Below are 23,418 nucleotides of genomic sequence, written 5' to 3' on the forward strand. Positions count from 1 at the left end.
ATGATTAAGGACTTCCCTGGTGGTGCAGTGGTTAAGAATCCATCTGCCAACGTAGGGGACACAGGTTCAAGCTCTGGTCCAGGAAGATCCCACATGCCGTGGAGCAACTAAGCCCATGCGCCACAACTACTGAGCCTGCGCTCTAGAGCCCGCGAGCCACAACTACTGAGGCCATGCGCCACAACTACTGAATCCCTCGCGCCTAGAGCCCACGCTCCGCAACAAGAGAAGCCACCACAACAAAGAGTAGCCCCTGCTCGCCACAACTAGAGAAAGCCCGGATGCAGCAACGAAGACCCAATGCAGCCAAAAATAAAATAAATGTTTTAAAAAATCAGAAAGAAAATTCAAATGATTACTAAAGGTCTGGAAAATAAGAATATACTAAGAAGATAACTAGTTTATCAACCTTGGTACTATTAACACTGGAGGATAATTCTTTGGAGGGCTGTGTGCATGTGTGTCCATGTGTGTCCGTGTGTGTGTGTGTGTGTGTGTGTGTGTGTGTGTATGTGTGTGTAGAACCACCCTGCGCATTGTAGGGTGTTTAGAGCATCCCTGCCCTCTACCCACTAGACGCCAGTAGCATTTGCCCTCCAGTTGTGACAACCAAAAAAGGCTGCACACATTGTCAAATGTCCCCTGGGGATAAAATCACCCCAGTTGAGAATGACTGGGTTAAAGGTTAAAGATATTCAGCACAGGGGGAGAGAGAAATTAGGAGTTTGGGATTAACATGTATATATAGAATAGATAAACAACAAGGACCTACTGTATAGCACAGGGAACCATAGTCGATATCTTATAACAACCTATAATGGAAAAGAATCTGAAAAAGACTATTATGTATATATACAATTGAAAATATATACAATTGAAAAAATATATATATACATCTATATATAAAACAGAATCACTTCGCTGGATACCTGAAACCAACATAACATTGTAAATTAACTCTACTTCCATTAAAAAATGGTTTTTAAAAAAGAAATCATAAAAAAGATGTTCAGCACTAAACAGAGCTTTTAATACAGGGTTCAAATACATGAAGGGGCCTCACACTGACAACAGTCAGTAGCTTTCTAATTCCACTGAGGACAGAGGAATTTCAACCCGACGGATTTGGATAAAACATAGTTGATTAACTTCTTGTGAGGCTTGTTACGTAACTACATGGGTTACTGAAAAGGACGGGAATTCCCTCCTTTGCCCATCTTTTTTAAAAAATTAATTAATTAATTTATTTATTTTGGCTGCGTTGGGTCTTAGTTGCTGCGCGCGGGCTTTCTCTAGTTGCGGTGAGCGGGGGCCACTCTTCGTTGCAGTACAAGGGCTTCTCTTCGCAGTGGCTTCTCTTGTTGGGGAGCATGGGCTCTAGGCGCGAGGGATTCAGTAGTTGTGGCGCGTGGCCTCAGTAGTTGTGGCTCACGGGCTAGAGAGCGCAGGCTCAGTAGTTGTGGCGCCCGGGCTTTGTTGCTCCGCAGCATGTGGGATCTTCCTGGACCAGGGATTGAACCCATGTCCCCTGCACTGGCAGGTGGATTCTTAACTGCTATACCACCAGGGAAGTCCCTGCCCATCTTTAAGATGAGATAAACCCTTTGTTTCTAAGGTAACTCTGATGCGGTCGTTCGTTAGAGAAGATGTGATAGAACACCTTTGCATTCCCCTCTGCCCGCGTCCCTTAATCTCGCACAAGGCAGGAGCCTTGCAGGGTTCACGTGCCTGTTACCAGCACCACCCTGTCGGTCAAACGGGCCTTTGCCAAACAGACAATGTGAAGTATGAGTGTTGTTATTATTTTGACCTTATTAGGAAGAATAGAGGAATCCATAAAAGTGTCCTTCAGTGTTTTCTTTTGAAGATACATCTTAAAGGGCTTGGAAGAAGTCTATCGGTTCTAAGTTCCACTGGGTATTATATTACCCTGAATTATTTATTCAGTGTAAGTGGTAAGAAGAAGTATTGTTGGCGTCTTTTAAGAACCACAGGGTGAGAACAAGAGGTCTGTGTAAAAGGAGAGTTTGACTTCCTAGAAAAGAAGCTGTTAGAAAGAGGAAGGAATGCCTTGATGCCTTTTAAACTTATTTATATTCCCACGTCGTTCCAGAAAGATTTCAGGCTGAATTGTTGATAATGGCGGAATTTTCAAGCTCTTAAATCTACAGTAATATTCGTTACCGAGCAACGTGTGGCAAAGAATTCTTGCAGCCTGTGATCAGGCTAGGGCTTCAGATTCTGCCAGCACAGTGCAGAACAGTGACGCTTTGTATATCTCTGCTATATAACAGTTCATTCATGCGAATAGATGAACTAGTCAGATATCTTACTTGGTTTTTAATCATCTTACTTAATTATTTTAATTGTTTATTGTGTTATTTTCCATTTAGGAGAGTTAGGAATAATCTCAAATGTATCAGTTAGGATTTTTTTTCTATTGCAAGTTACAGAAAACCCACTACAAACTGGTGTAAGGAGAAAAACGAAACAGGGATGGAGAAGAGGATTTCCTGGATCTCCTAGCTAAGAAGCCCCAGTGGAGAGCAGACGCGAAACGTGGCTGGATCCTGGGCTAAAGAAAAAGTTCTTTCATTGTCATATGCTCCACATGGCAAGATGGCAGCAGAATTAAAGGAACCTGCTTTTCTAGTAGCTGGAATGAGTCACGTGCCAATCCCGACCCAGTCACGCTCGTCTAGGGACTGCGGGGTTCTGAGAGGTTTGGCTAGGTCACAAGTCACCCCCAGACTCCCCCTCAACCAGATGGACAGAGAGGAAGACTAGATTCCCAAACAAAACCCGGAATTGTGACTGGAGGTGGACTGAACGGGTGTTAGCCGAGAGTAAACGTCTTTCACACACGTTCCTTGTATTTGAATATTTCGGTGAAGCTCTCAGTTTAGGACGGTTACGCTGCAGTCTGTGCTCCCTGCTTATCTGGTGTGAAACTCCTCGGATTCAAGCTTTGTTCAGCAGTCAAAGCGGAGTCCCAACGGCCAGTGTCAACTGCCAGGCTAGTTGTTCTAAAGCATCGGGTGCCGGGCTGTGAGTGCGTCCGTATGGTGAGCTAAGAGCGTTCCTTTAGATGAGGACTTTGTTTTTTGTTTGTTTGTTTAATTTTTATTGTATATTGAAGCATAGGTGATTAACAATGTTGTGTTAGTAAGACCAATATACGATATCGATATGCGGAATCTAAAAAGAAAGATGCTACAAATGAACTTGTTTACAAAACAGGAAGAGACGCACAGACTTAGAGAATGAATTTAAGGACTTGCCTTGTAACATCACGGAAACCTTCGCTGGCACAGAGTAGCTGCTGGAGACGAGAGGCCCTGGGGCAGCACCTGCCCACCTCCAGGCAGACCCCCCAGAGTCGGACACTGAAGGCTCTTGGCTGGAGGACCCGACCAGACACCGTGGAATGCCCAGGCGCTGCCCGAGGCCCTGTCCCAGCCGAGGGCGAGTCCCACTCACAGACGTCCTGAAACCATCACCAACCAGGGACCCTGCTGGCGCTGAGCTGCCTCCTCCCGGACTTCTCCTTGGCGAGGTCGGTACCCCTTCTCTGTTCTCCCTGCTCTTACTAAGCTGTGCTGTGTGCTCACCACGTGCACTAAATCCTATGATTCCTGAACCGAATACTGGCTCCGTTCTGTGTGTCTCCACTCCCGTGACCCTTACGCAGCCTCACCGCTGGGCCTGGTGACAAAACCAGGACACACTGTCATCATGCTATGTGGTCGCATAGATTCTATTTAGAGTTATCGTGGCGGAGACGCCAAGAGCCCCCCACGCTGCCTCTTCCCTCCTTCCAGAGCAGGGAAGGTTTTACCCCGGCGCCTGGGTTGCCGGACACACACTACCTCCCCAGCTCCCTGACAGCAGGTGCAGCCACGTGGCAACGCTCCAGCCAATGAGATGCGAGGACAAGTGATGTGTACAGTCGCTAGGTCTTGTCCTAAAAGTGAGTGTGGGTGAGGCTACCCTTTTCTAATAACATACCTATATATTTTAATATAATATACATGTAATTTCTTATATATAATTTATACTTCATTATTTATTATATTTTAAAAAATATATAAACCTGTATTACCAATATTTCAAAGAGCAAGCAATGTTTACCCTGGGGAAGAGAAAACTTAAGAGAGTGGTTTTAAAACCACTTTTAGGGACTTCCCTGGTGGTCCAGTGGTTAAGACTTCGCCTTCCAACGCAGGGGCTGTGGGTTCGATCCCACACCCCCTGCAGTGGGGGAGCTAAGCTCCCACATGCCTTGCGGCCAAAAAACCAAAACATAAAACAGAAGCAATATTGTAACAAATTCAATAAAGACTTTAAAAATGGTCCATGTCAAAACCAAAAAATCTTTAAAAAAATAAAATAAAACCATTTTTAAAGATTTTAGTGTATGTTCTTGCTTTCTCACCACTGAAATAAATTTCTAACCTCAACAGAGCATCACGGCATCTAAGGAAAAGCTTGGCTGTTCCAAGGAGCTGACATTGTCCAATAGGACGGCTGTCCCCTCACATTCCCTAGACTCCAGGTAGGAATCAGTGACTCGGGGTGGGGATGAGAACACTGTCTGTAAGACTCGAAGTGCTGTCCTGGGAAATGGGGAAGACTGGTTCCTGGTGAGGCAACAGTGAAGCTTCATGAAATGTGGCTGAGATTTCCTGCCATTGGAGGTGTTTATAGAGAGTGGATGGTTACCTACCAGGCATGCTGTCGAAGGACCTCACACCTTGCCTTTCCACCTTCACTTGGATTGCACCTTAATTTGAAAAGTGACCCCGTGGCGTATGGCCCTGGGAGACCAGGAGACAGTCTTGCTGCTTTGGAGTCAAAACCGCACCAAAGGGCTTCACTGGTTGGTTTGAAGTATTTGGTCTTCTAAACTCTCGTTCATTCCTATGAAGACATACAGAAAAAAAAAATTCCAAAGACAAAACAAACAAGAAATCAGAACATCACCATCTTCGCCAGGCCTGCTCCAACCCCCTTGACCAGCGTATCACTTGCAATCAACTCTGAAGAATCAAATGTGTAAAGACCAGGGAGCTCAGCACACTCATGAAGTCGGTGACTTTTAGAAAAATCATCACCTTCGAGCCGTAGATGTTTCACTGACGCCCGCCCTTGGGAAACAAGCTCATGAACTCAGCAAAGTCTGAGAGTCTGTGACTGATGAGGTTTAATGTGCTGACTTGTAAAGGGTGTGAGCTCTGGACAAGAAGGTTGAACTAAAAGGCACACCTCTTTAATTACAGGATTTAAGCCAAGAAAAGTCAAAGACAGTGGGTGGGGTTTGTGACCCTGTCTCTGCCTTTAGTAGAGAAAGCCTTCTGGGTAGCTCTTGAATTTTTTTCTTTCTTAACGACCAGTTTGTTTAAGAGCCAAATAAGGGTCACGTGTTACATTCAGTTTCTATGTCTCTTCTAAGCCATGGGTTCCTCCTCTGTTTCAGTCAGGCTCACTTCCTTTCTTTTCCTTGAAATGTATTTGTCATTTTTTCCTGTAAGTTTTTCCACAGTCTGAACCTTGCTAATTGCATGCCACTGATGTTTAAAAGCCTCCTCTGTCTCTTCTATTTTCTGTAAATTCATACATCTAGAGGCTCAATCAGATTTAGGTTCAATTTCTTTGGCATGAATACTGTGTAAGTGGTTTTGCGTGCTTCCATCAGGAAGCACGGAATATCTGTCTGTTTCTGTGACGCTGGGATTGTTCAGAGAGCTCAGGCCCTGCCAGGCTGACTCATAACACTGTAAAGTTCTGTCCTTTTTTCACCTAATGCTTTTAGCAGCCGTTGGTGATCTTTGCTTACACCCGCTCTTTCACTGGAGGCTGCAGCCCTGTGATATTTCTGGATCTATGAGGCCTGCTTCGCTTCTTAGCTGGAATCTCTCTACAAAGGGAAACCATTTCATCAACGAGTGGTTACCCTCAGGTACAGTTTGTACAGGAAGGCCAGACAAGTGTTTGATTCTTTCTTTTTATTTATAAGTTGTTAGAATGATAGGTTGGTTCCTAAAAGAAAACTATGACTATTTCTTCTACTCACAAAACTTCTGAGGCCAGATGTGTGGGATTCTCTGTCCCATTAAGCAATTCTGACACTAACTACCCAAAGTTAGTGCAGACGGGCTAGAGGCACAGTCCCACGAGACCATCCCCAACTTGAGATGCTAGTTGCAAATCCCGGGTACCTGTACTTCTGACCAACCAGCTATAAATCGGAGATCCCCACAACCCTCACCTCAGCTTGATCATTTGCTCACAGAAGTTAGGAAAGCACTTACTATCACCCATTTATTACAAAGGACACAACTCAGGAACAGCCAAAGGGACAAGATGCCCAGGTATGGGGGGAGGGGTGGGGCATCCATGCCCACCACTCCCGGGACTTTGAAGTGTTCACCAGCCCAGATGCTCTCCGAAACCTGTTGTTTAGGGTTTTTACGGAGGCTTCATTTCTTAGGCGTCATCATCGAGTAAATCATTGGCCACTGGTGATTAAGTCCACCTCCAGCCCCTCGCCCCTCCCCCGAGGTCAGTGGGTGGGGCTGAAAGGTCTGACCCTCTAATCAACCCAGCCTCCCCTCAGTCCCATCCTTAGGGTCTTTTCTAAGTCACCTCATTAACATAAACTCAGGTGTGGTTGAAAGAGGCCAGTTATAAACAAGCAAGAGGCCTCATTTTACCCGATCGCTCAAGAAATTCCAAGCGTTTCAGGAGCTCTGTGCCAGGAAGCCCGTGTAGACACCAAACACATATTTCTTATTATGTCACAGTTCCCTGGCGTCCTCTGTGGGTGACTCATGGTTCCTTCTTTTCTTTTCTTCTTTTTTTCTTGTCATTATGAAATCTATCTACATAAAAGATAAACATAAGAAAGGCTCAGCAAAATGATTTATTACATTCATTTTCCAATGTTTTACGTTGTAAAAGGAAATCGATTCCACATCCTACCGTATAACATATTTAAGCTACTACGGTGTCTTAATCTGTTCCAGATGCTCTACCGAAGTACCACAGACTGTCATTCTGTAAACAAAATTTATTTCTCATAATTCTGGAGGCTGGGAAGTCCAAGGTCAACACCGTGCCAGCAATTCGGTGTCTGGCGAGGGTCCAGTTCCTCATTCATAGACGGTGCCTTCTCACCGTGTCCTCACGCGATGGAAGGGGCGAGGAAGCTCTGTGGGGTCTCTTTTATGAGAACACTAATCCCACTCATGAGGGCTCCACCTTTATGACCTAAGCATCTCCTCAAAGTCTCACCTCCTAAGACTATCATGTTGGGAGTTAAGATTTCAACAGATCAATTTTGGGACGACACAAACATTCAGATTAGAGCATATGTTTTTTTTTAAAGTAATTGCAAGGTAAACTAAATACTGATATTTTTACTCACAAGATGAAAATTATAATTATAGACATACAAATTGATACTTGGCTATTTACAGAAAGCAAGTGAGGTAAAGTTGCAGCAGCCACATTCGTAGGGAAATCTTATTTGATTTAGGAAATGTAGCATCTTCACGTTTCTCAAAGTTGAATCCTAATCCAGAAGCATTTGTAATGCTTTTTAGGAATGCTCCAAGTGGCACACTTATCTAAATCTATTACCTTGCAGAGAAACAAGCCAGCCAAGCTTGTGGCACAAGCTTTTGTGTGACCCACTCTTGTAAAAGGGAGATACTGGGGCTTCCCTAGTGGCGCAGTGGATAAGAATCTGCCTGCCAATGCAGGGGACATGGGTTCAATCTCTGCTCCGGGAAGACCCCACAGGCCGCGGAGCAACTAAGCCCGTGCCCCACAACTACTGAGCCTGCGCTCTAGAGCCCGCAAGCCACAACTACTGAGCCCTCGTGCCACAACTACTGAAGCCCACATGCCTAGAGCCCGTGCTCCGCAACAAGAGAAGCCACCACAGTGAGAAGCCCCAATGAGGCAACGAAGAGTAGCCCCTGCTCGCCACAACTAGAGAAAGCCCGTGCACAGCAACGAAGACCCAATGCACCCAAAAATAAATAAATAAATAAAATTTTAGAAATAAATAAAAAGGAGATACTCTAGGTGTAGGAACGAGAACGTTTAAGGTGGAGAATATTAGGGGCCAGGAACTCCCTTTGGTTGTTATCTTACCCAATGAGAATCTGCAAACAGCTCCTGTTAGCAGCTCTCTCTACTCTGAGAGCCACCAATTACCTTAAACTGGAAAATAAATTCTTATCGTTTAGTTGGTAACTTGGTAGATTATTACATCCTTGTAAATCATTCAAATATTTTTGATGTGCAAAGGCCTACAAAGGTGTTGGTGACAAAAAGGGGAAAATTCAGGGTCTCTACCCTCAAGGAATTACAGCAGGTGAGGCAGACAGGAGACAGGCAGGCAATCTTAGCAAAGGGCTCTGATAAAGCCTCAGTGTGATTCTTTTTCCTCCAAAATAAGTATTACATAATAATCCCGAGTGGAAGCGTGTATCTTGTACTTGACAGCATTTCTCCGACGCGCCACCCTCTGGTCTTTTGCTTAAGCAAAGTCTCCAAGGGGTACACACACGACTGCATCCTCCGCTCTTTGACACAAATCTGGGCTGTTACGTAGCAAACACTTCTGACAGCGGGTTCTAGCCCAGCTGCGGGTCTGCCTGCATCGCCATATAAGGGCTTTCCCTTTTCCACCTTAGAATTCAGGGGCAGGTCACAACTGCAAAGATGTAAACGTTTACGTAAGTGGTCACTGAAAAACCAGCGCTGGTTTCCAAGCTTTTTTCCATTTTTTTTGAAGCTCCAGACAGAGTATTTAAATGAAATCACCCCTTGGTAGAAAACTGAAGGCTGCTACCCACATTCCCAATTTCCAGGCGCCTCTGCAGAACTCCGGCTGTTTCTCAGAACACTGACTTCAAGGATAAAAATTCAAAAACATAAGCAAAAACCTTCAACTTGAAATTTCTTGCAAAGGCTTATGTTCATGCTCTTTAAGAACATATATCTTCTTGCTTCACATAATAATAATAATTTCTATTTTATACTGCTTTTAACTTTCGGAAGTGTTTTTCTATGAATTATAGCAGATTTTGTGGTCTGGTCCCCCCGCCCCCTTTTTAATGTAGTTATTTCTAATTTCATGGCTATGTCTAAGAAGAAAATTTGATATTATTACCTATTCATGGATTTTTCTCACTGTTTAAGCAATGTAGCCTTTTGACTAAGTAGATCTCTTTTAAGCAAGTATGACTTGAAAGTTATTTTCCTTAAGCCCAGTTATCATCTGATACTGATTGATCCACCCACCTGCAAAAAAGAATTAATCAACATATTAACATATGCTATAATAAAGAGAAAATCTCCAATTCTTTAAAATACTTTTATATAATCTTTCAGACTATTTATAATCTATTTTAACACAGTCATTTTAATTCCCACAGTATATTATTATACTGTCAAATTGAAATTTAAGATTTTTTTTTTTTTTTTTTTGCAAAACACTGTTGCTTGTATTTATCACTGTGAAGGGATTACCACCAAATGCTAACCCATCATGGGGTAAGGGAAGGATGTGCTAAAGTGGATTAAAGTATTAAACCCAATTTGTGAAACCACACTGAATATATTACCATTGCAAATTAAGATTTTTAAAGTGCAGAGGTTCTTGGGATGCAGCAAACAATGAAAAGTCAAAAATGGAAAGGCATGCAGCCTGGTATGAATCACCACACAAGACGAGAAAAGTAGAAACACCCACCAGATATCATTATTTGATGGAAAAAAAAACCAAAAACGTTCCTCTATTTTACAATAGAGGACAGTTAGAAGATGTAGGAATGGCTTGGGAGAATGGAGCAGTTTGCTTCTGAAGACAGTGATTTAACTTAAGAATGGTCTTGGGGCTTCCCTGGTGGCGCAGTGGTTGAGAGTCCGCCTGCCGATGCAGGGGACGCGGGTTCGTGCCCCGGTCCGGGAAGATCCCACATGCCGCGGAGCGGCTGGGCCCGTGAGCCATGGCCGCTGAGCCTGCGCGTCCGGAGCCTGTGCTCCGCGACGGGAGAGGCCACAGCGGTGAGAGGACCGCGTACCGCAAAAAAAAAAAAAAAAAAAAGAATGGTCTTAAACCCAAGAACTTCTATACTTAATTCTAAGAAGTTCCCTTGCTGAGACAACAAACCATTGAAACGAATAACTTTCTTTTTTCTTACGACTAGAAATGCTTGTTCACTGCAGGGGATACAGATGAACAAAAAGATAAAAACCAGCATAAGCTCACCTTCCAGGAAGAGCTACTATTAACAGTTTAGAAAGCTTTCTTGAGATTCACATACCGTACAATTCACCCATCTTAAGTGTATAATTAAATATTTTAAAATATGTGTACTGGGTTGTACAACCATCACCACAGTATAATTTTAGAACATTCCATTACCCCAAAGAGAAACCCATTAGCCATCACTTCCCATTTTTCCCCACCACACAGCGCCCCCTACTCAGCCCTAGACAACCACTGATCTGCTTCCTGTCTCTGTAAATTTGCTTATTCTGGACCTTTCATATAAGTGGAATCACAATATGTGGTCTTTTGTGACTGACCTCTTTCACTTCGCTTAATGTTTCCAAGATTCATGCAAATTGTAGCATGTACCAGTACTTAATTTTATATTGCTGAATAATATTCCAATGTATGGATATGCCGCTTTTTAAAAATCCATTTATGACGCACATTGGATTGTTTCCAGGTTCTGATGGTCGGGAATAATGCTGCTATGAATATTCCTGTACAAGTTTTTGTTTGAACACCTGTTTTTGAGTCTCTTGGAGTGTAGGAGTAGAATTTCTGGGTTACATGGTGACTCTATGCTTAACATTTTGAGCAACTGCTAGACTGCTTTCCAGAATGGTTGTGTACCACTTTACACTCCCATCACCAATGTAAGAAGGTTCCAGTTTCTCCATATAACACTTTTTATTGTCTGTCATTTTTCTCTTTTAAATAGCAATCCTAGTTGGTGTGAAGTGGTATCTCCTTGTGGTTTTGATTTGTATTTCCCTAATAAATAATGGTGTTGAGAGTTTTTTTCTTATGTTTATTGACTATTTGTATATCTTCTATGGAGAAATGTCTATTCAAACTGTTTGCCCTTTTAAAAATTGGGTTACTTTTCTTTTTATTGTTGGGCTGTCAGACTTCTTTATATACTCTGGATACAAGCCTCTTATCAGATATATGAATTACAAATCATTTCTCCCAATCTGTGAGCTGTCTTTTCACTTTCTTGATATCATTTCTAGCACAAAAGTTTTAAACTGATCTATTTTTTTCTTTTGTCCCTTGTGCTTTTGGTGTCATATCTAAGGTTTTGCCTAACCCAAGGTCATGAAGATCACTCCTATGTTTTCTTCTAGGAGTTTTAACATCTTAGCTCTTACATTTGAGTCTATCCATTTTGAGTGAATTTTTGTGTATAGTGCTAGGCAGGGACGCACCTTCATTTTTTGCATGTGGATATCTGGTCCCACCACCATTTACTGAAAAGACTATTCTTTCCCCTATTGAATTTTCTTGGCACCCTTATTGAAAAACAGTTGACCATAAATGTAAGGATTTATTTCTGGACTTTCAATTTTATTCCACTGATCTAAATGTCTACTATTAATATTTGCCACAACTCCTCCCTCTTTTTTTCTGGGTATTTATTAATATTTTTCAAAATAATTGGATCATACTAAATACAGTTTTTAACCTTTTTTTTTTAAAGAAATCACTAACATCCTCTCATGTCATTAAATATTCAACATAAGTTTTAATGGCTGCCTTTTATTCCATTGTACAGATATACAATATTAATTTAATTCCCTTTTGGTGAATATTTAGGCTGTTACCACAACAACATTATCATCAAATGACGTAAAAAAAAATACACCCAAAATATACCTTATGTGTATCAGTAATTAGTTTATAAGGAAAAAACCTAGAGTGGGAATTGCTATGTAAGAATATTTTTAAGTCCTTGATACATATAAGAGCTTAAGCGTCCCTCATTGAAATCTTGACTAATTCTAAATTCACAGTTTATCATAGACTTACACAAAGAGGGACATCTCAAAACTAATAGTTTTTGATAGCTTGACTTAAAGTCAAATAACCAACTCTTCCCCCTGTATTAAATATCTCAGTTTAATGTTATTTTCTTCTCCTATATGAAGTACTGATTTGTTTTGCTGCACTAGGTAAACTGTCACTGAAAGTGAACATTTCAAATGAAGCAACTGAACGAAACCACCAAGGTTTGTGGCAGATGTGCTGAAGTTAACCCCACAGTACAGAATCTAAGTTGGATACGATGGGAAAGGAAGACAGAAGATGGCATACATGTTGGGAGAAAATAGAGAAATTAGTAGACTAGTGGTCCCAGTGTGGTTGAAAAATGATCACGGCAGGAAAAGTAGGGCAGGGAAAGCTGGGAGGAAGGAATATTATTGCCAGATAAAAGAATATCTGAATTGCCGCTCTCAATATGTCCACTGCTGAGAAATTTAGAGTTGCCTTGGAAAAACTTAAGCTCTCTTGAGGGGACTTAGCTGGTGGTCCAGTGGTTAAGAACCTGCCTGCCAATGCAGGGGACGCAGGTTCGATCTCTGGTCCGGGAAGATCCCACATGCCGCGGAGCCACCAAGCCTGTGCGCCGCAACTACTGAACCCACATGCCGCAAGTACTTAAGTCTGTGCGCCCTAGAGTCCATGTGCCACAACTACTGAGCCTGCGTGCTGAAACTACTGAAGCTCGCGCGCCTAGAGTCCATGCTCCGCAACAAGAGAAGCCACAATGAGAAGCCCGCGCACTGCGACGAAGAGTAGGCCCTGCTCGCTGCAACTAGAGAAAGCCCGCGCGCAGCAATGAAGACTCAACACGGCCAAAAAAATAAAAAAGAAAAAAAAAGATCTCTTGAGAATATAATGTCCCAGAAACAGGCCTAATCTTGAAAGGGACAGTCCACGCAGCATCTTTCCCTCTGGAAAATGGACGCACACTGGCAGATTTCTAAGTGTTCCAACGGGCATGGCTCTTGTATGATGTCTTCAGAGTATACCAGCTTTGCAGTGTTTAATCTAATGAAAACTGTATGTACCTCCCTTCGCTAAGGTCTACATATGCAGACTTTATAGTGTAGGGGACCAAAATTTCCACCCCAAAATGTCTCTTTGGGATATGGATTATTTTGAGCTGAAAACAATCAAGGCCAAAAGACGTAGGGAGAAACTCTGACCTTCCCCCAGCTGCCTAAAAGAATTTCGATAGAGGGCCTGTTCCCAAAATAGAGCTATTGCCAGAGATCTCTGCAAAGAATACGGGCCGGGCCGGTGTGGTGGGGAAGTCGGCAGGGCCTGGAGACCAGAGTCCACTCTGTCCCATTGTGTCTGCTGGCTCAGCAAACTCGCTCACCAAGCATTTTCTTTTCCATCTCCATGTAAATGGCCTTCCTCCCCTTTGAGGTCCCAAACCATTACCCGCAACTTCCTCTTTTGTCTCTAGTTGAAGACGGTATTTAAGGTGAGGGTTTTGGCCGTTTGGGGGAGTTACTCAGTTTTTGTGGATCTCTCCCATGAAGACATGTTATGAAACTTTGAGTGATTTTCTCCTGTTAACGTTTCATGTCAATTTAATTCTTAGACCATCCAGAAGAACCTAGAAGGGTAGAGGGAAATCTCTTCCTCCCTGACAATCGCTCAGTACCAGTCTACTTTTTCTAACCATCCAATGACTTTGTAAGTTCAAGGGGTTTTTTTAAGATTTTTTTTTTTTTGATGTGGACCATTTTTAAAGTCTTTATTGAATTTGTTACACTATTGCTTCTGTTTTATGTTTTGGTTTTTTGGCCGCTGGGCATGTGGGATCTTAGCTCCCTGACCAGGGATAGAACCCGCACCCCCTGCATTGGAAGGCGAAGTCTTAACCACTGGACCGCCAGGGAAGTCCCATAAGTTCAAGTTTTAGGATGAAGTTTTAGATTTGTAACACACACCTAGTTTTAACTAGACACCTCCTAATTTGGCATCCCAGAAGCCTCACTGCCAAGAACTATGTAGTTCTGTGAATACATCTGTGCCAGGAGTTTGGGCAGAAGGAATAATATGATTACCAAGATCATTAACTCTATGATGTGTTCAAGATTAGTAGGAAGACGTTTCTAAAATTATTAACAATAAAATATTTATCACGCTATTGTGTGTATTAAATTCATCTCTATAAAAGCTTTAATCTTCCTGCTCTGCTCTGTGGTTAGAATAAAGCAACTCGAGTGTCAACCATGGTTCCTTTCTTTCACCCTCCACATCCAGTCAACCAGGGAGAGCTAGTAACTCTACTTCTTATGCATCTCTTGATTCCGTCCACTCCTCTGTATCCCCATGGCCTCTACCTGCGTTCAGGCCACCGTCTGCTCCAGCCTGAATTATTACCTCAGCTTCCTCCCTCAGTTTTACGCCCAACAATCTTTTCTCCACACTGCAGCATGAATGAGAAATAAACCACTGTTGTTGTTGTGTGCCACTGAGACTTGGGGTCACTTGTTACTGCAGCATAACCTGGCCTAAGCAGATGATCCCTAACTTCTTTCAGTTCCTTGCATGTGCCGTACTCTCACTTTGGGCCTTTCCCTCCTCCTCTTTTTCCTGTGTCAATTGTCCCAATTTGTCTTTGGCCTTTCAGATCTCAGCTTAGGTGTCATTTCCTCTGGAAGGCCTTCTCTTTTCCCCCACGTCTGGTTTGCGTTCCCATCCTACACACTCCTCCGACATTCTGTACGTCCCCTGTCACAGCACTTACTGTGTAATTATCGCCTCACCTCTACTGTAAGACAGAGACTATGGCTTTCTTGTTCATCATTGTATTCCTACGCTCGCCATGTGGTAGATGCCAGAAATCCATTGAATGAGTAAATCAATTTTTAGAACTTGAAGATTTTGTCATAGTGTTTATCGGGAAAAGTCACCGACGGCAGAAAGTAGGTGAGCCCAAGTTGTGGTCTGATTCATTGTGATGATACAAGTGAAAGAAGTATCCATGGCAGCCAAATGCTATCAACCTGTGCTTTCCTGTCTTCCCCTCGACGTAAGTTATACGGGTTTCCAAGCCTCCATACTAAAGGAATAAGGAGTAATATATATATTTATAACCGAATCACTTTGCTGTACACCTGAAACTAACACAATATTGTAAATCAACTATACCCCAATTAAAAAAAAAAGGAGTAGCTATAAATGAATAGGTGTGAGACTGAAGGTCCCTGGAATCAAAGAACGATAGGCGTTATTACTTCTGTACATGTCTGAACAGCGCATGAGGATAACATACAGGTCAGCTCACATTCTTGCAGCATTTCCGGTTCTAAGACACAGCCTAAGGCAAACTCTTAGCATGCTTATGCAGGATGTACGCATTCCACAACTCTTGTCTAACTGAGTCACCCTGGATAGTTTCCTGTCCCTCCCTGCCATAAAGCATAATGCACAAGAACAATGCATTCATCATGCCATCTGTGATCCCCACGTGAACTACCATGGGTAAGGCTTCCCGTGGTCCCACAATTAAAAGACCATCTGAAAACCATGTCGGTGAAGACGTTTTGTGCAGAAAGCAGGAGTCGCAGCTTAGGTTAACTAGACTGTGCTCTCGTGAGACCTAAGAGGAAATCTGACTCTGAGCTCATTACTAAAGAGCATACGGTGGGGTAGAGCCACATGTGAGGCCTGAGTGGTTCTGAGGTTGACTTATTAACACCAAAAGATGAAGGGCTTGATGTTTAATAGTAGGCTTCATGTAGCATGCCTAACTCACGTGCAGAAATGAGTTTAACTCACTAGGCTATATATTAAGAATGAAACACACCACATGTAAAAATTGCCTAGTTTTTGAAAAAGAAAAAAAAGAGGAAAAAGACTGACTAGTTTTCTTAAAGTCATAGTAAGAAGAGGCATGTATACAACAAGGGTCCAAATCTTCTATGAGAAAACTGATGAGCGTCAGGCAGGGCAGGGTTATGCAACACGTATTAGCTTGAACTATTTCTGAGGTTTCCAAAGGATTAGAAAGTGCTGGGAATGCTAGAAACGATGGTTAGAACCAGGTCCCTTGATTGAAAGTTAAGGGGACATGGTTTTAGGCCCAACGTAAAGAAGCACTTGTGCGGGCTTCCCTGGTGGCACAGTGGTTGAGAGTCCGCCTGCCGATGCAGGGGACACAGGTTCGTGCCCCGGTCCGGGAAGATCCTACGTGCCGCGGAGCGGCTGGGCCCGTGAGCCATGGCCGCTGAGCCTGTGCGTCCGGAGCCTGTGCTCCGCAGCAGGAGAGGCCACAACAGTGAGAGGCCCGCGTACCGCAAAAAAAAAAAAAAAAAAAAAAAAAAAAGAAACACTTGTGAATGTTACCTGTTTCTTCATTAATGCAATTCGGATAAAATACCTACTTTATAAGATTGTACTGAGAATTAAACATAATGTTTGTAAAATGCTTTGCACAGTGCTGGCTAATTAAATGGTAATTATAATCAAGCAGAGATCTCCAATGAAGAACTGGGCTTCCCTGTAAGGTAAGAAGTTCACTGCCTCTAAAAGTACTTAATAAGTCAACTGGTCATGTGCGGTAACACAACTCTTCCTGTTTGGGTACGGAGAGTGGCAGGGGCTATGATTGGACTCTGGTAAATGTATTCAAATCTAAGATTCTAAGACATATTGATGCTTACATTTCTTTGTACACACTGATTCTAAAATAAAATGGCCCCCAAATACACAAAACTAAAATTGCTGGAACTACAGGGAAAAATGGACAGATCCACCATTTTAATAAGAGATTGACTGACCTATTTTATCTATTAATGGGTGATAGATAGGCATACTGATGGGCAAATCTGAACATGAGCGTTAGTAAAGGTGTAAAACGTCTGAACTACCAAGCTTGCTTTATTTGATACACATCCCTGCACCTATCTACCTGCTGGTGAAATCAACATTCTTCTCTGGTTTAGACTATTTCTAAAAATCGACCATGCACCAGCTCATACAGCAAGCCTCAAGGGTCTTTGATTCTCTGGCCACAATGCAACAAATATATATGAACAAAACATAAATACATTTTGAATTAAAAAGTCCTGGGCTTCCCTGGTGGCGCAGTGGTTGAGAGTCCGCCTGCTAATGCAGGGGACACGGGTTCAAGCCCTGGTCTGGGAGTATCCCACATGCCGCGGAGCGACTAGGCCCGTGAGCCACAGCTGCTGAGCCTGCGCGTCTGGAGCCTGTGCTCCGCAACAAGAGAGGCCACGACAGTGAGAGGCCCGTGCACCGCGATGAAGAGTGGCCCCCGCTTGCCACAACTAGAGAAGGCCCTTGCACAGAAACAAAGACCCAATACAGCCAAAAATAAAAATAAATAAATTAAAAGTCCTTAAATAACTCATGGTTTAAAGAAGAAATAACAATGGACATTTTAATATACGGGAACTGAATAAAAATACTATGTATCAAAACTTGTGGGATGCAGAAAAAGCAGTATTTGAGGAAAACTTATAGCCTTAGATGCTTATATTAGAAAAATAGAAAGATTAAAGGTGAATATGCTAAACTCATTAACTGAAAAATAGAATAATCTGAAGACAGTAGTAGAGAGAGAAAAAACATAAAGCAGTGAAACGGAAAACAAACTTGCAATAAAGAGGATCAACAAGGTCACAAGTTGATTCTTGGAAAACGTACAATGAGACAAACTTTTTGGTGAGATGGATTAAGAAAAAAATGAGAGAAAGATCAAGTCAGTATTAATGAAAAAGAGACATAATATTATATATAAAATACATTTTAAAAAGATAAAATGAAGAACTTTCTGAAAGTAAATATGAAACAGTTGAAAAGAACATTAAAACACATATAACTTAGCAACATTGACCCAAGAATTCCTTAAGAAAGGCTGAATAGTTCTATGACTGTGAAAAACTATAAATCTAAAGGTGAAAATCTTTCTACCCACACAAAAAAAACTCGACACCCAGATAATTTATAGGGAGCTCTGCCAAACTTTCAGCAGACAGGTCATTTCAATATTATATAATTTATTCCAGAGAATAATGGAGGAACAAAAAGAAATATTCCCCAATTCATTCTTTGATGCCTGTAAAACCATGGATAGCGTGAGAAAGGAAAATTACAGATCAATTTTACTTATAAACATAAACTTACAAATCCTAAACAAAATGTTAACATAAAATATCAGATATATAAAATATATTATGGACAAATTAGGCTTATTTCAGGAATGCAAAGGTGTTTAACATTTGAAAAACCTTTAAATTATAAATATAATTCTTCATATTGCTAGATAAGGGGGAGATGCTTTTGCTGATCTCAACAGATTGAAAAAGAGAGGAAAAAAGCATTCGATATAATCCAGTACTCTTTCATGGTGAAACTTTTAGCAAATTCACAATGAAACAGAACTTCCTTAACTCGCTAAAGGGTATTTGAAAAACCTGCAACACACGTCATTCCTAATGAGGAAATGTGTGAATTAAAGTATTTTAAAACCAGGAACTAGACAAGAATGTCTGCTATCATCACATGTATTCAACCCCGTGCTGGAGATGGTAGCCAGCATGATAAGGTAAGAGAAAGAAAAGGAAAGGAAAAACAAAACTGTCATTACTTAAGATGTGACCCTCTAAATAGAAAACTAAAAATAATCTACATATTATTGGAAATATGAAGAGCATTTAGCAAGGTGGCTAAAATATCAATATGTGAAAATCAATTTCATTTTTATAAACCAGCAAATAATTCAAAAACATAAGTTTAAGGACTTCCCTCGTGGCGCAGTGGTTGAGAATCCGCCTGCCAATGCAGGGGACAGGGGTTTGATCCCTGGTCCGGGGAGATCTCACATGCTGCAGAGCAACTAAGCCCATGCACCACAACTACTGAGACTGCACTCTAGGGACTTCGTGCCACAACTACTGAGTCCATGTGCCACTACTACTGAACCCCGCACGCCTAGAGCCCATGCACTGCAACGAGAAGCCACTGCAATGAGAACTAAGAGTAGCCTCCACTCGTCACAACTAGAGAAAGCCCACACACAGCAACAAAGACCCAACGCAGCCAAAAAACTAAATAAATAAAAAGTCACCAAAAAATCTTATTAAAAACAAAAACATAGTTTAAGACACATTTACGATAATAACATAAACTGTAATGAATCTAGAATAAATCTGACCAAAGATGAGCAATTCTCTCTAGAGAAAATTAGAAATTCTATAGAAATCGTTAAAGAAAACCTAAATAACTAGAGATGTATAGCAAAATCTTACTATAGGAATTTCAATTCTCCCCCCAAATTGGCCTACAGAAATAATGCATTTCCCATCATAATCATATCAGGACTTTTTTGTGGAAATTGACAAGTGGATCCTAAAATGTATATGCAAGAAAAAAGGGCCAAGAATAGCCAAGCCAATCCTGAAGCAAACCTGCTCAACCAGACAGCAAAATGTATAAAGCTATAGTGATTCAGGCAGAAGGGTACTGGCACAGGGACAGAAAACTAGGAAGAGAATAGTGAGTCCAGAAACAGACGTTCACACTTTGGGGCCTTGATATATGACCAGAGATGGTAACCGCAGGTCACTGGAGAAAGGATTCTAGTCGATATAGGGTGTTTGGACAATTGGCTGGCTATCTGGAAAACAGGAAAGGAAAGGAAATGGATCCCTACTTCATACCAGACAAAACCCAATTCCCTATGGATTAATGATTTAAATGTAGAAGGCAAAACTTTAAAAATTTCCCCCCAATTCGAAGAAATACCTTTCAGATAGCAGGGTGGACAAGGATATTTTTTTCTCTTTGATAGACTTTATTTTCTAGAGCAGCTTTAGGTTCACAGCAAAACTGAGAAGGTACAGAGATGCCCCGTCTACCTGCTGCCCCTACACAGGCCCAGCCCCGCCATTATCAACGCACCCCCCCCACCAGATGACACGTTTGCTTCAACGAACCTACAGACATGCATCACCATCACCCAGAGTCCATGGTTCACATTAGGGTTCACTCCACTTGTTGTACATTCCACAGGTTTGGACAAAGGTATAATGACATGTGTACCCCATGACAGTGTCACACAGAATAGTTTCACTGCCCTAAATATTCCCTGCGCTTTGCCCATTCATCCCTCCCTCCCCTCAACCCCTGGCAAGACCAGGATTTTTTTAAGACATCAAAGTTTGCTAATTACAAAGGAAAGGATAGACATATTTAACTACGCTAAACTTAATATTTATCTAAAGATAGTATAGAAATAAAGAAAGTGAAAAGATCTTGGACTGGACCCTGGCCTGGGGGTGCGGGGGATTGCTCTAAATCATTGGTCCCCAACCTTTTTGGCACCAGGGACCGGTTTCGTGCAAGACAATTTTTCCACGTACAGGGGTTGGAGGGGGGTAGTGGAGAGATATGGTTCAGGCGGTAATGTCAGCCATGGAGAGCGCAGATGCTGCTTTGCTCGTTCACCCACCGCTCACCTCCATCTGTGTGGCCCGGGGGTTGGGGACCCCTGGTCTAAATGACATTATTGGAACAACTGATGAAATTTCAATGTGGACTGTATATTAGACGTATCATATCAGTGCTAAATTACCTACATTTGAAAATTGTTCTGTGCCAACATAAGGAAACATCATTGTTTTCAAAGGTGCATCCTGCAACTTACTCTCAAATGGTTCAGCAAAAATAATTTATATATTGTCTCTCTTACACATAAATACAGCAAACTGTGAATCTATGTGAAGGGTATACAGGAGTTCATTGTATTAGTCCTGAAACTTTTCTGTAAGTTGGATATTTTTTTTCAAAATCAGAAGTCAAAATTTTAAAAAAATATTTGAAAACACACGCTATAAACAGGGAGAAAATATTTGCAACACATACAATTGACAGAAGATTGGTATCCAGAATGTTTTTTTAAAATAAAAACGCTTAGAAGAGGAAAAGAAACATGAATGAACAATCAGCACATGAAAAAATGTTCGACATTATCAGTAATTAGAGAATGCAAATTAAGACCATAATCTTATACTCATTTACTCTCAGTAGACTAGCAAAAATTAAGAAGTTTGACCAAAACAATGATTGGAAAGAATGTGGAATAACAGGAAAGGGCTGATCCGTGCTGGTGGCAGTATAGATTGGTACCAGCACTTTGAAAACATTTTGGCAACATCGTGTAAAGCTGTATACCCCATCCCTCTGATCCAGTCCTGTTACTCCTGGGTTCAACTGAGACAAGTGCAAGAGGTGTGCACAGGAAGGCCCTTGCCAGCCTTGTGAGTATCACCCAGGCAGGCTCAGGTTTTGTCAGGCATGAGCTTATGTAATTGGAGAAAAATCACAACAAATTGCAAATGTGACAAAACCCAGGAAAGTACCATACTAATTTTAAAATTAACTGTCTCACACACCTCTATACCCTTTTCCTTCATTCTTTTGGCTGCATAGGCTTAATCCCCTCTTTATATGACAATGATTTCCGTAACATCACTTTCCATAGAGAAAATGAGAAGATTGCCCTTCTTCTAACATAGTTTACTGAACATTTTTTATTATTGATATTTGGGATGTAGAAAACATGTGTCTTCACATCCAGACAGACTCACTGTAGTTCTGTTATAGGGTTATGGCCTACAAACTCAGAGAATCTGACAAATTTTACTTTGTGTGATTCTCATCATTAAAGAAAACATGTAAAGTGCATTTATAAACATAGAAGCGTGACTACGTTCCTGACAGGAGAGAACTTCCAGGTCAGAACTGGATCCTCCACTTACAATTTTACACATCTGAGTTTTTTCAGATTAGCTTCCAGCTCCCTACATTTCAAACAAGGTTTCTGCCCCAACACACACATAGGTCAGGTGCTGGATGTTGTGGGACATTCCTATTCTGATATGACCATCTGTTCATGCACCTTCCTACCCTGGGGCGAAAAGCAAGAGCCTGACATTGAAGACTGCAAACCTCACACATACTCTCCACTGAACTCAAACGCATCCCTGATGCAACCCACCTTGGCTCAACCCCAAATGCCTGCAGCCGTGTATCACCCAAGCTGAAAAGGGCTGAAGGAGGGGGCGCAGGAACGTAAAGAGAAAGTGGCCCTCTTCCATCGTGGTTTAAATGTCTTCCTTCTGTAGATTTTACAAACATATGACCATGGGAACACACTGCCAAGGCTCCTCTTTCGGGTCGATGGGAGAGACCCATGGGAGGGGCCCTGAAACTCCAATTTCGTTAGCTTCATGGTCGGTTTGCCTCCAATAATAACAAAATACTGGAGACAAGTGTCCACAGAAAAATGGATAAACAACTGGACATAAACGACTTCACAGAAACGCAATGTTACAGCAGTGAAAATAAATGTTCTACAGCTTGCTTACACTTAACAGCTTGGGTGAATCAAAGAAACGTTCAACGATAAAAGCAAATCCCACAAGACTGTGTATCATTTGTATAAAGCTCAAAAAGAGAAAAGTCAAACAATATATCCTTTGGGAATGCCTCCACCTATAATCAAACGACTAAGAATGTCAAGGAGAGACAAAGTTCAGGACCGGGGTGGTCGAGGGAAGAAGCAAGGGGTAGCTACAACCCGGGAAGCGCCCGTATATATGCTCCACGTGGATAATGTGGAGTCACAGGCTTCCGTTTTCTCAGTGTGCTTTAAAACTTACATATTTGCTCAACATGTGATTTCGTGTGCATCCAGTATTAGCCTGAAAGCGCTGGAAGTCCTGGAGCCCCGCGTCCCTCCTTCCGGTCCCGCGCTTTCCCCGTCACTTCACTGCCAGCGGCTCGGGAACCAGCTCCAGCGAAGTGCGACCCCCGGGAGCCACCCGGCACGTGACTGTGTGACTAACCCCGCAGTCGGGTGGGGCGGGTGGAAAGGTCCAGGGTATCTCACGTGCACATTAAACCTGCTCCGTTAATTCCAGTTATTCGCCGGCTAGAAGCAGATCAGGGTTCGAGGCCCACGGGGCCTCACCCACTGCCCGCAACACCCCTCCCACCCCCGCCTCCAAGCTTGCCGACCCCGCCCCTCCCACCCCCGTCCCCGCCCCTCCCACCCCCGTCCCCGCCCCTTTCCCGGCGCCGTGACTCTTTTCCTCCAGCCCCGCCCACTAGATTACGCGAATTTTTCCAGGAGGATCCCCACATCCGCCCCTCCCCACGGAACCCGCCCGCTCCAACCAGTCTCCGGGATTTACAACCAGCCGGAAGCCGGGAAAGGGGCGTGGAAAACGCGCGGAACTGCCCGTCCCCGCCCCCTCCCTTCCGGCCTCTCCGTCGGGCCCCGCCTTCCGCGCGCG

General features: G+C 42.6%; 1 long non-coding RNA gene across 1 annotated transcript; it reads right to left on the reverse strand.

Annotated features, from left to right (window-relative positions):
• Nucleotides 1-4,511: 4,511 nt before the first annotated feature.
• Nucleotides 4,512-23,029, reverse strand: LOC309979127. Its single transcript, XR_014327188.1, has 3 exons — nucleotides 22,783-23,029; nucleotides 6,714-6,881; nucleotides 4,512-4,920 (listed from the first exon to the last, which is right to left on the reverse strand). It is a non-coding gene; the product is annotated as an uncharacterized lncRNA (long non-coding RNA).
• Between the last annotated feature and the right edge of the window lie 389 nt (nucleotides 23,030-23,418).

The sequence above is a fragment of the Leucopleurus acutus genome, assembly GCF_964270905.1.
Source record: "Leucopleurus acutus genome assembly, chromosome: 2".
In the NCBI taxonomy this organism is placed as follows: Eukaryota; Metazoa; Chordata; class Mammalia; order Artiodactyla; family Delphinidae; genus Leucopleurus; species Leucopleurus acutus.